The sequence below is a fragment of the Heterocephalus glaber genome, unplaced genomic scaffold (genome assembly GCF_053883595.1).
Source record: "Heterocephalus glaber isolate CG9 unplaced genomic scaffold, H.glaber_assembly_v1.0 deba00001461, whole genome shotgun sequence".
In the NCBI taxonomy this organism is placed as follows: Eukaryota; Metazoa; Chordata; class Mammalia; order Rodentia; family Bathyergidae; genus Heterocephalus; species Heterocephalus glaber.
The window spans coordinates 23,602,668-23,616,422 of NW_028258308.1; the positions used below are offsets into that span (position 1 = coordinate 23,602,668).

A 13,755-nucleotide genomic window follows, 5' to 3' on the forward strand; every position below is an offset into this window, starting at 1 on the left:
ACCTTGTGCAATCTATTGACAAATGACCAAGGTAAACTTTCTCTCAAGGGATCCTGAATATCCATGCATTTCTGCTCCCATCACACCACTTGTAGGTTTTCTAAGAGGCAGTTGTGTTTGTTCCCAAACAAGTATGTTTATGCTAGTTTTTGTTTCTAGAATTCTATAATCTTATTAAACACTGCTTAACCTGAGAGAATGGCTATAAAATAGTATAGTTGTTTATTCTGTGAAAAATTAAGCTGTATTTATTGAAAAGATGAGATACTGAAACAGTTGCTGTAAGGTTAATCATAAGCAAGACAACTGGAAACAGCTGGAGAAAACTAAAATCAAGGATTCAGCTCTCATGCTGCTCTAATCCAGTTTTCACTTTACAGAAAATGAACTAGAAATCAATGACATCCTTGGCTTGGCTTCTGCAAGAAACTCCAGTCAGTGAATGCCTTCAAGGCCTTGACCTGGATCAGTCAAAAATGGGAAATTTGATTTATTCACATGTGTATTGTATATTAAGGTGTAAAGGCATACATATAATACATTTTATGATTCTTTTAACTAAAGTTTTTTATTAATCTAACCATTACTGGTCAAAATTTTTGCAACCAAAAGTTTGCATTGGTAAGAATGGAATTATAAATGTAAATACAATGATTTATATGCCCCCCCCCCGAGATGATCAATAGAGCTTAGTGGTTAATAAATGTTTCTATGCTCAAAAGTCAGTGAAGAGCTTTTTTTTCCCCCCCAGTACCAGGGATCAAGCTCAGGACCTTGCACTTGCCAGGCAGGTGCGGTGCCACTGAGCTACATTCCTGCCCTGAAAAGCTTGTTAACAAGAGATTCTTGGGCTTTTAGACTGAGATATTGATTCAATAGGTCTAACTAATATGGATCTCAGAAATCATGTTTTTATTTTATTTTATTTTTATTTATTTATTTTTTTGGTACCGGGGATCGAACTCGGGACCTTGCACTTGCAAGGCAGGCGCCAGAATCACTGAGCTAAATTCCCGGCCCAGAAATCATGTTTTTAGTAATATTTAAGGAAAGTTGTTTAAAAGAGGGTAAGTCATGACAAATACAAAATGCATTGTCTAAGGTTTTTACTAAACTCAATAATTAATGTGGACGCCAGTAAAATAAGTTCTACAGAGACTTCAAAGAGCCACAGTGTAAGCAGTATGGAACACTGAAATGGATTTGCTTCATAGATTCAAAACTTTTTTTTTCTTTTTTTTGTTTTTATTTTTGGTAACAGGGATCAAAATTGGGACCTTGCGGTTGGGACCCAGCACCACTGAGGTAAATCCCCAGCCCCAAAAGTTGCTTCTTGATGGGAAGTGGAGGGCCAGAAATTGATTTTACCTGACCAGAACTTTGCATGTCTTTAGACAAGAACTATTCATGTTATCATTAGTGATCTATAACTTACAGAATTGAAAATAGCTCAAAGACACTGAACAGCTTGGAGAACTTGGAAAATCAGATAACACAGAAGATTATGCTAGACTAATCCAAGTTTTCTTTTGGAGACACTGAGTAATTTATTTGGTCCATCAGAAAAATCTTTCTCAATTTTTCCCTCAATGAATTGCTCAAGGGATTTTGATAAACTGTGGTCAGTGGTTCACACTCTGAGAAACTCTTTCATAATCTATACTCAAGGCTATTCAATGACTTCCCGCAATAGAGAATAAAAATATTGCCATGTCTGTGAGTATAGTTAATGGGCACTATCTATAAGTAGCTGGTCTCTGTGGAAAGTATTCAGCTGTGCCACTATAGCAAGAAAATACCATAAATGATGGATGTGTTTAAATAAAAGTTGATTTACAAATATGGGCAGCTGATCTGAGATCCATGACTAGACCTTGCTCTTTTAATATCATTTTCTAAGTCAGTAGTTCCCAACTTTGCAAACCACCAAGGATTACTTTTACCTTCCCCATCCAAGTCCATGTTTCGAAAAACCTCAAAAAGTAAAGTATAGCTATATAATTTCCTTGTTTTTCTCTTTTACTTTTGATTAATCAATTACATATAAAGCTACACATTACATCAGGATGAGATAACTAATATCACTAGATCCTGTTGACTTAATTCTGGATAGATATAAGGAAATTCAGTTATATATTTTTTAAAAATCTGTGTATCTTTATCTATAGTAAATGTATAATTTGTTGAGATTTTTGAGATACTAAATATAATTTTGCATATCCCCATATCTGACTCCCCATTATGACATTATAGAATTGTTAGGATCCCAAGCATCTTAGAATAGAAGTTACTGCTCCATTGAACAAATGAATGATTGACTTAACCAACCTAAAAAGGAGCAAAAGGGAGGAAAAGAAGGAAGACAAAGTACATAATAATGGTAAATAAATCAGTAAAATTGTATCATAGTAATAAATTTGTCAACTGAAAGTTCAACAAGATGCCAACATGGATTTATGACAACCCACCTGTAGTCAGATTTTCTTTTAGTCCACAGCCTGTATCATCCTGAAATACTTGGAATTTCTGGCCTAATTCTGTGCATAATTCAGATAGGAAGCATCCCCTTCACTCCTTAATAGAAGGAGTGGTGCTGGGAATGAAAATCATTGCAGGATAAAAGTTGAGTTTTTTTGTTCTTTTTTTTTTTTTTTTTGAGGGGCAGGAGTGGGATTTTATTGCCTGGCTTGAATAAAATAAAAGTAATCAGAATTCTTTAGTAGACCAATGGCTTTTAATATGTTTCCTAATAATGCCTATCATTTTCTACCATCTCAGTTCTATTTCTTCCATTTCTCCTTTTGCTATAATGAATATCTATTTTTTTTTACATCAGAACTTGTCTCTGCTCTATTTTCTTTTCATTGAAAAAAAGGATTGAACAGAATTTTAGTAAAGTTAATGCAATTGTTCTGAATCCAATACAGACTTGCTTCCTTTTTCATTCCTTCTGCTCTTGAGCTGAAATCTCTCTTAAGCCTAATATTTTTCCAGGAAAAAACTGGAAACAAAGTACAGTATGCACTTGTCAAAATAAATTGTTTTATCTTACTTTAAAAAAAGAATTGAGTAGTATTTTATTTCCAGCAAAATCAAGGAGTAAAAATTTGAAGATGTAAAATATATTGCTGCTACGTCTTGGTATAAGCATGTCAATCTAACATAAAGACTGGCTTATATTTTCATTTTAAATGAAAGACAAGTTTTCAGGGGGGAAGGGTTAGTGTCAGTTTGTTAAAAGCTCCTGAATTTAAATTAGTTGAAGTTAGTATAAGGACCCCTTTTCAATTAAAGTCTTTTTAAAGGACATTTTAAAATTGACTCCAAAACCACTGTTGGCAACTGAGCATCAAAGAGGTTTCAGACATGATTATGAGGCTTTTATACCAGCAAAGTGGTACTTTAAACCTAATATTTCTATCATTTATTTTCTACTTTTGAGCTGGAATGAGCATAATACAATAACACTCAGTCCCTATAAACTGTACTATTCCTTTCAGTTTATGCAACTTTTATCATAGCACTCTTAATGCATCTTCAGAAGTATGACAGAAGTACACAGTATACTATGGTATGTGCAGTACATGTATAAATATTTTACCTACTCATACAAGTTTTCTTTTCTAGTATAAAAATTTTTTTCAAACAAAATATTCTGGAAGGTTTCTCTAGCTGCCAGTAATAAAAACATGAATTCTAGACTAATGTTTGCCAAATGTATCTGATCATAAGAATCACTTGTGACAATTGCCAAAAGTATGTATAGCAGGGGCCCATCTAGAATTTCTAAGTAAGGAGTTCACAAACCTGTATTTTTAAGCACTGTCCATAGTGATTCTTATAACCATTAAAGCTTGGAAAACGGCACTAGGGTCCTTGTCACTGAACAACTTTCAGAAATTGACAAAGTGACTAGAAAAAAATACAAACAGAATTTCAGAGTTCTCCAGTTTCTAAAAAGCAAATCAAAACGGATGCACACTGAGGCTATACTCTTAAGCGAAATAAATAGGCCGCATATGTGTAAATACTGACTCGTTTCTCTGGTGAGAGAAACTGAAAATGTAAACAAGGATCAAAACGTATAATAGGTAATGTGAAATAGGCATAAAAGGTGCAAAGGGGGGGGGAGTGGGAGGTGTAGGGGAAAGGAAAGAAGGGAATGGAATTAATAGGAGAAAAGGAAAAAATGGAAACAACGTCTTTGTAATTAGGGAGGGATGGAGGGGTTGAAGGGAGGGCAGGGGAAGGGGGAAAAAATAAGAACCAAGAGAGTATGTAAAGGTGCATATCTCCAATGATGAATGTCATTATACTGTATACCTAAAATGTACCAATAAAAGGATATACAAAAAAAATGAGAACAGGAGGTCCTGAGTCGCGCGGAAGACGCCGAATCACCCCGCAGCAGACAGGCAGGTCTGCCCATGCCCTAACGAGGTCCTGAGTCGCACAGAACACGCCAAATCAGCCCGCTGCAGACAGGCAGGTCAGCCCACCCCCCTACCGAGGTCCCCAGTCGCGCGGAATACTCCGAATAATCCCACTGCGCACAGGAAGGTCTGTGCACGCCCTACCGAGGTCCTGAGTCGCACAGAACACGCCGAATCACCCCGCTGCAGACAGCCACCTGGTTCCACACTACAAAGAAGCAGAGGACACCAGACCACCAGACCAAGGTACTGAGTCCCGCCGTTCCCGGCCCAGAGGTAGGGGCTTCTGAGCCGTTGTCCCACTGCTCCTGGTCAGGAGGAAAGGGCTTCCTGGTCACCATCCCTCCTGCTGCTCCCAGCCCAGAGGAAAGGGCTTTTGGGCCCCCTTCTGTCCCACTGCTCCTGGCCCAGAGGGAGGGGCTTCTGAGCCACCATCCCACTGCTCCTGGTCCAGAGGAAGGGGCTTCCCAGCCACCATCCCTCCCGCTGCTCGCAGCCCACAGGAAAGGGCTTTGGGGTCACCATCCCTACAGCTGCTGCCGGGCCCTGTCCCATCTCACCCAGCCCAGAGGAGGTAATCCGCGCAGGCGCTAACAGCCCCCCACCCCAGTCGAAATGAGAAAACACATAAAGAAGTCTCAAAACCAGACTTCCAGATCACCTACAGCAACCCCAAAGGGAAATGAGATGGAACACTCTGATACTCAACCACCTGGACCCACTGAACTGGCAACAAAAGGGGATCTGGAAAAAATGAAATCAGAAATAATTTCTCAGATAACAGGAGAAATTGTGCCCCTAGGGCAAGACATGATTAATAAATCTAGAGAGGAGCTGAGGAACATGATGGAATCCCAACAGAAGAAACAAATGGAATCCATAAAACAGATGCAAATAGATTTCCAGGACATGAAAAACTCCATTGAAAGTCTACACAGCAGAATGAGCCAATGTGAGGACAGAATTTCAGATCTAGAAGATAAGATTGCAATTAGTGACCAGGAAAAGAAAAATTGCTTCAAAATTATAAGGGAACAGGAGAAATCAATCCAGCAGCTGCTAGATGATGCAAAGAAGAATAACATAAGACTGATTGGGCTCAATGAAGAAAGAGGAGAGAGTGCAGATGACATAAAAAAGCTCTTCACAGAAATAATGGCAGAAAACTTCCCAAGGAGGGGAAAAGAGCTTGACATACAGATAAGTGAGGCATATAGGACTCCAAATAGCCTTGATCAAAAAAATCTACACATAGGCATGTAATTGTTAAGATTCCAGAAACACAACAGAAGAACAAAGTTCTCCAAGCAGTCAGAGAAAAGAAACAAATCACATACAAAGGAAAGCCCATCAGAATCACAGCAGACTTCTCAACACAAACCATCAAGGCAAGAAGAGCTTGGAGTGACATATTCCAAGCCCTAAAAGAAAACAGCCTCCAACCCAGATTGATGTACCCTGCAAAACTATCTTTCAAAATGGAGGGAGAAATAAGATACTTTCATGACAAAGAGCACCTTAGGAATTTTGTGAATACCAAACCAGCACTCCAAAGAATTTTACACAATATCCTAGGAACAGACATTGAGGATCACAACCCCAGGAAGCAAAGCAGAAGGAACCCATCTGGCATGACAAGAAATTAAATGGAAAGGGGGAGAACCCAACAAAAAGAAAAGGTCATGGCAATGACAAGTCAATACGTTTCAGTTATAACCATCAAGGTTAATGGTCTCAATTCACCAATCAAAAGAAATAGGCTGGAAGAATGGGACAAGAAGCAAAATCCAACAATATGCTGCATACAAGAAACACACTTAATTCAAAAGGAAACTCATAGACTAAAAGTTAAAGGGTGGAAAACAATACTCCATGTGACAGGAACCCGAAAAAAAGCAGGATTAGCTATCCTCTTGGCAGATCAAGTAGATTTCAAACCAACACTGATTAAGAGAGATGAAGAAGGACATTACATCCTTGTAAAGGGAACAATCCAAGAGGAAGAGATGATAATCATAAATATCTATGCACCAAACACTAGTGCACCCAAATATATAAAACAAATACTAACGAACCTGAAAAGTCATATATGCACTAATACAATTGTAGTGGGGGACCTCAACACCCCACTGTCACAAATAGATAGATCAACTAGACTAAAAATAAGTAATGAAATACTAGGACTCAATCGAACTCTTGAACAAATGAACTTCACAGATGTTTACAGAGTCTTCCACCCCACAAAATCAGAATACACATTCTTCTCAGCTGCACATGGGTCATTCTCCAAAATAGACCTCATACTCACACATAGAACATGTTTAAGTAAGTGCAAAGGAATTGAAGTTATCCCCTGTATATTATCAGACCATAGTGCAATGAAATTGGAGATCCATAGCAAAAGAAACTCAAAAAATGTCATAAACATGTGGAAATTGAACAACACACTTCTGAATAACCAATGGGTTACAGAGGAAATTAAAGAAGAAATCAGACAGTTCCTTCAATTAAATGACAAGGACAATACAACATATTGGAATCTATGGGACACAATGAAAGCAGTCTTACGAGGGAAATTCATAGCAGTGAATACGCATATTAGGAAAACAGAATGAGCCCAATTAAACAGCCTGATGCTGAACCTCAAGCTTCTAGAAAAAGAAAAGCAAGACAACCCCAAAGCTCATACAAGGGAGGAAATTATAAAGATCAGAGGAGAAATCAATGCAATGGAGACTGAGAGAACAGTACAAAAAAATCAATGAAGCCAAGAGTTGGTTCTTTGAAAGAATCAACAAAATTGACAAACCTTTAGCCAACCTTGTCAGAAAAAAGAAAGAAAAGGCCCAAATCCATGCAATTAGGAATGAAAAGGGTGAAATGACAACAGACCCAGCAGAAATCCAGAGGATCATCAATACCTACTTCCAGAACCTATACGCCAATAAGATGGACAACACAGAAGAAACGGACAGATTCCTAGATACATGTGAATTACCAAAGTTGAACGAAGAAGACCTAAAAATTCTGAACAACCCAATATGAACCAATGAAATTGAAAATGTCATTAAAAACTTACCAACTAAGAAAAGCCCGGGCCCTGATGGCTTCACTGCTGAATTCTACAAGACATTTAGAGAGGAACTGCTATCACTACTGTTTAAACTCTTCAATGAAATTGAAAGGGAAGCAATACTCCCAAATTCATTCCTGGAAGCAAGCATCACCTTGATCCCCAAAGCAGAGAAAGACCCAACTGAAAAAGAGAACTATAGGCCAATCTCACTAATGAACATAGATGCAAAAATCCTTAATAAGATACTGGCAAACAGAATGCAGAAGATCATCAAGAAGATCATACACCCTGATCAAGTGGGATTCATCCAAGGGATGCAGGGATGGTTCAATATACGAAAATCAATCAATGTAATACACTATATCAATAGAGCCAAGGACAAAAATCATATGATTATCTCCATAGATGCAGAAAAAGCATATGACAAAATCCAACATGCATTTATGATAAAAACCCTACAAAAAATTGGAATAGATGGTCTCTACCTCAAACTGATAGAAGCCATCTATGAAAAACCAACAGCCAATATCATACTAAATGATCAAAAACTGAAATCCTTCACACTCAAATCAGGAACAAGACAAGGATGTCCACTATCACCACTCTTGTTCAATATAGTTCTGGAAACATTAGCCACTGCAATTAGACAAGAGAAAGAAATAAAAGGAATAAAGATAGGTAATGAAGAAGCCAAATTGTCATTATTTGCAGATGACATGATACTCTATAAAGAAGACCCCAAGAACTCCACCAAAAGTCTTCTAGACTTAATAACCAAATTCAGTCAAGTAGCTGGTTACAAGGTCAACACACAAAAGTCAATAGCTTTCCTCTACACAAATGACAGACTCACTGAGAGACAAATAGGGCAAATAATTCCTTTCACAATAGCATCCAAAAAACTGAAATACCTAGGAATCATCCTAACAAAAGAAATCAAAGACTTCTTCTCTGAAAACTATGGCACTCTGAATAAGAGAGATTGAAGATGATATCAGAAAATGGACACACATCCCCTGACCCTGGGTAGGAAGGATTAACATAGTGAAAATGGCCATACTTCCAAAACTGCTATATAGATTTAATGCAATTCCAATTGAGATCCCAGCAGCATACTTCATAGACCTCGAGAAAACAATCCAAAAATTCATTTGCAGCAAGAAGAGACCCAGAATAGCAAAAGCAATTCTCGGTAACAGAGACATGGCAGGGGGTATCACAATCTTCAACCTGCAACTCTACTACAAAGCTACTGTGATAAAAACAGCATGGTACTGGCAAAGAAACAGACTTGAAGACCAGTGGAACAGATTAGAAGATGCAGAAACAACGCCAGACACACTCAGCCATCTCATCTTCGACAAAGGAGCCAAGCACCCTCCCTGGAGGAAAGATAGCCTCTTTAATAAATGGTGCTGGAAAAATTGGGCTTCAACCTGCCAAAGATTAAAACTAGACCTGTATCTCTCACCATGCACCAAGCTAAAATCAAAATGGATTAAAGATCTAAATATTAAAATAGAAACTCTGAACCAGTTGGAACAGAGATTAGGTAGAACCCTTGAAGACATCGGTGTAGGAAAAGATTTTATGAAGAAAACCTCAGTTGCCCGTGAACTAGCACAAACACTCAACAAGTGGGATCTCTTCTTATTAAAAGGCTTCTGCACAGCAAGAGAAACCACCAGCAGTGTGAAGAGACAACCCACAATGTGGGAAAAAATCTTCACCTGCTCTTCCTCAGACAAAGGTCTACTATCTCGAATCTATAAAGAACTTAAAAAGATCAGACCTCTCAAATTTAAAGACCCAATCCAAAAATGGGCATCTGAAATGAACAGACATTTTTCAGACAAAGAAATAGAAATAGCAAATAAATACATGAAAAAATGTTCAACATCACTGGTCATTCGAGAGATGCAAATGAAAACAATGCTGAGAAGAGTGGCTGCTATCATGAAATCAACCAATAACAAATGCTGGTGGAGCTGTGGGGAAAGAGGAACCCTGCTCCACTGCTGGTGGGAGTGTAGACTGGTGCAACCACTGTGGAAATCAGTATGGAGATACCTCCAAGAACTAGGACTGGAAGTCCCATTTGACCCCACTATTCCACTGCTGGGTATCTTCCCCAAAGAATTAAAAGAATCATACCACAGTGATATATGTACACCCATGTTCATAGCAGCACAGTTTGTAATAGCTGAAACTTGGAAACAGCCCAAATGCCCAACAACAGGAGACTGGGTAAAGAAAATGTGGTTTTTTCATAAAATGGAGTACTACTCAGCCATAAAAAATGAGAAATTAGAGACATTTATAGCTAAGTGGATGCACATTGAGGCAATACTCTTAAGTGAAATAAATAGGACAGACGTGTAAATACCGAATAGTTTCTCTAGTGTGGGAAACTGAAAGTGTAAATAAGAACTAAATGTATAATAGGTAATGTGAAATAGGAAGAAAAGGGGCAAAGGGGAAGGAAGTGGGAGGGCTAGGGGAAAGGATAGAAGGCAATGGGATTAATATGAGAAAATGGAAAAGTAGGAACAACATCTTTGTAAATAGGGAGGACTGGAGGGGTTGAAGGGAGGGCTGGGCAAGGGTGAAAAATAAGAACCAAGAGAGACTATGTAAAGGTGCAAATTTCCAATGATGAATGTCATTATATTGTATACCTAAAATGTACCAATGATTAGAATGAATAATCGATAATGTAAAATAGGAAGCAAAGGTGAAAAGGGGTAGGGGTAGTGGGAGGGGCAGGGGAAAGGAAAGAAGGGAAAGGAAAAATGATGAGAACTGGAAAAAATGGAAATAAAGTCTTTGTAAATAGGGAAGGGTGGAGGGCATGAAGGGAGGGCTAGGAATGGGGAAAAAATAAGAACCAAGATGCATTATGTAAAGGTACAATTCCCAATGAGAAATGTAATTGTGTTGTATACCTAAAATGTACCAATAAAAGAATTTAATACAAAAAAAAAAAAAGAACCAAGATAGATTATGTAAAGGTACAAATCTCCAATGATGAATATCATTATATTGTACAAGTAAAATGTACCATTAAAATTAACTTTTTTAAAAAAACAGAAACAGAAAAAAATACAGTGTTGGCTCACTCCTCAATACATCAGCCCTCAGAATGCTTACATAATGCCAAAACCCACAGACCCCTGAGAAAATTCAAAATGAAGTTAATGTGGAATCAAGCAAATATTTAACTTCAAAACTGAGGGTAAGCATTGAAGAGCAAGTCATGAATTTAGGGTCTTAATTCTACTACAAACCACTATCTTTGATTCCACCTCGTTCTCGTTTTTGTTTTTTATAACTTTGTACTATTACTCTATGCCTATACAGAGGCTGAGCATGAGCAAAGAAATTCCCGAAATGTGGAATGTATCATTCCTTATTTACATTCCTGAGTAACCAGTTTACAGCACAGTGCTCTTGCTCCTTCTCCACCTACTCTTCACTTCAAGCTGACTCCCCTCTCTCCTGCTGTACCGAAAATGCTTCCCCAAAGATTGTGTCAACATCTTTGCCTTCCTTGCATCCTGTTCTCCTGAGCTTCTACAATATTAAATGTCATTACTCTTTACAGGCATTCTTTTTCGTTTCAATTTCTATAGTTTTACTCTAATCCATGTCTTTTCTTCCTTTTCTATCTTCTCTCTTTTGGTTCCTGTCTTCCTCTTTCTATCCTTTACCATGGACATGTTGTATGGTTTAGTTCTTCAACTAGTCTCTCCACATGCATTCCTTCAGAACATCAATCTGTTATCTTGGTTTCAGTTTTCTGTGTGACAAATACAAATAATGATGTTAGCAGTGATCACAGCTGACACATACTGAGCTTGTGTCTAGATGTCCCTTCAAAGCCTCATGTGGTCATAGGTGGGGCCTCTTCAGAAGTGGCTGGATCTCTAGAGTGTGTGATGCTGGGATTAAGAGTGTGTGCTTACTAAATTAGTCCACTGAGTGGTTTGCCATAGTCCTGCATAGGATTAAGGGTGCCCCACCCTGGGTATGAGTGCTACCCCCACTAAGGGTGGGCAGCCTGGATAAATTATAAGGGACAGAAAGAGGGATAATGTGTTCACTGGTTGCTAATCGTTTGTTGCTTGTCCCTTGATGCTTCTTTGATACTTCATTACTCTGCTGTCCTGTCCCATGCCACCCTGCCTTGAAGCCAGCTATGGACTGAAACCTCTACAAACTGTGAGCCAAATAAACCTTTCCTCCTTTAACTTTGGGTGTTGGGTGTTTTGTCTCAGCAACAAGAAAAGTAACTAAGACAACTTACTCTGTAGATTATAAGCATTCCATATCTCATACCATTCAATAGATAGAATTGCTAACTCCATAATAATTGAGGAATGCAGGTTTTTGTCACAACACTGAAAAGCCTACATGAACAGCATCTCACCTATTTCATTTGGTAATGACTCTTGGAAATTTTCATCATGGCCTGTGGATTACTATGGTCTAAGAGATAGGAAAGAATTGGGAATATAGGGAAAATATTATAATGTGGGAAAGGACTCTAACCTATAAATTATTTGTGATGGTTTCGTTTTCTAGATTAGGTTTGAGATGGACCCATTCTGATTCAAGCATCCCACTAGGGATCATGAATTTAAGAATCTCTCCCAACCTTCTTGTAAAAATCACCTGAGGCTGAATGGATGGGACCACCCTGTCTTGGACTTTCATTCACCAAAACTGTGAGTAAAGAATAACTTTTCATATTATAAGTTACCAAGCCTTAGTGTTTAACAGCAACAGAAAATAGGACTAAGACACTACTATTGTCCCCTCTTCTCCATCTGTCAAAATCCTCTTTATTAGAGAACATTTTCAGGTGCCACTTTGAATACATTAAGCTTCTTCTGATCTGTAGAAAGAGACTTTAGCATGTACTCCTTTGAATTTGCAATATGTTGCCATCATATCCTGCTATAACATTTTCTTTGTACCTTTCTCAAAGGAATTTAACATTTAAGAATAATGGACATTTTAGGTAGTTTTCCATCTCTTTGACAAAATACCTGAGAAATCAGTTAAAGGAGTGAAGGTTCATTTTAGCTAATAATTTCAGAGGTTTCAGACCATGGTCACTTGGATCCACTAGTTCTGGGTCTGTGGTGAGAAAGAACATCACGGTAGAGAGCTTTGGGTGAAGCAAAGCCACTCACCTCGTGGCCACCAAGGGTGGGGGCAACAGCAGACAGGGACAAAATATACCATTTAAAAGCATGTTCCCAGTGACATATTTCCTCCAACTGGACCTTACTGCTGTCAGATAGGTACCAAGCTTTTAACACTAGTTTCATAAAGATTCAAACAATAATAATATGTAACATATATATGATACACTTACTGTTTATTAGGCACTTTTTTTTTTGAGACAGGGTCTCACTGTATAGTTCAGAGTGGCCTTGAACTCACTATGTAGCCCAGGCTGGCCTCGAACTCACAGTGATCCTCCTGCCTCAGCCTCCCAAGTGCTGGGTTCACAGGTGTGCGCCACCATGCCCAGCTCTATTAGGCACTTTTAATTAGCAATAACCACCTCAGATAAACCTCATTGGCTATGATACTGCCACTGCGCAAAGCTTAATTAGGCACTTTTAAAAGGGCGTTCCTATATTCATTGGGGTATCATCCCATTACATAGTTGAAGAAATTTAGATATACAGAGGTTAAATAACTTGCCTGACATCATCCATCTTATAGAGAGCAAGGTTTGTCTACCTAAGCAGTCTGACAAAGAAGCTATTCTTAGTTTGTAGATTAAACTGCTACTTTGCACATGTTATTTGCTCATCAGGCACTTAGTTTATCTTTGATATGCCCCAAATACAGTGGCTTATACAGAGATGGTGGATGAATAAAGGAGGAATTCACTTCCTGTAGTCTTCATTACATGGTATTCCTGACCCAAACAGTTTTTCTCCATGTTTTTACTAGTGGATCCTTCCAAGTCACACACCCAAATAGCCTGTTCTCTCCACTATGCTGAGGCTTAACCTCATCCATTAAAACTTAATACTTTAATAGACATTTATGCTGTGTGTACTCCAAAATAGGCACTGCATAGGAGACAAGTGAAACAAGCATGGAGAAACTCAGGTTCCTGTTCTAAAAATGTGAACAATCAAGTGATAGCACAATTAGAAATACAGGATATTTGAGGAAGTACAGGAGTTCCTTCATAGATGGATTTTTGTAAGAAATTAAACC

General features: G+C 38.3%; 1 pseudogene; it reads right to left on the reverse strand.

Moving 5' to 3' along the window:
• Positions 1-13,062: 13,062 nt before the first annotated feature.
• On the reverse strand, positions 13,063-13,129 carry LOC147826758 (U4 spliceosomal RNA; annotated as a pseudogene).
• Between the last annotated feature and the right edge of the window lie 626 nt (positions 13,130-13,755).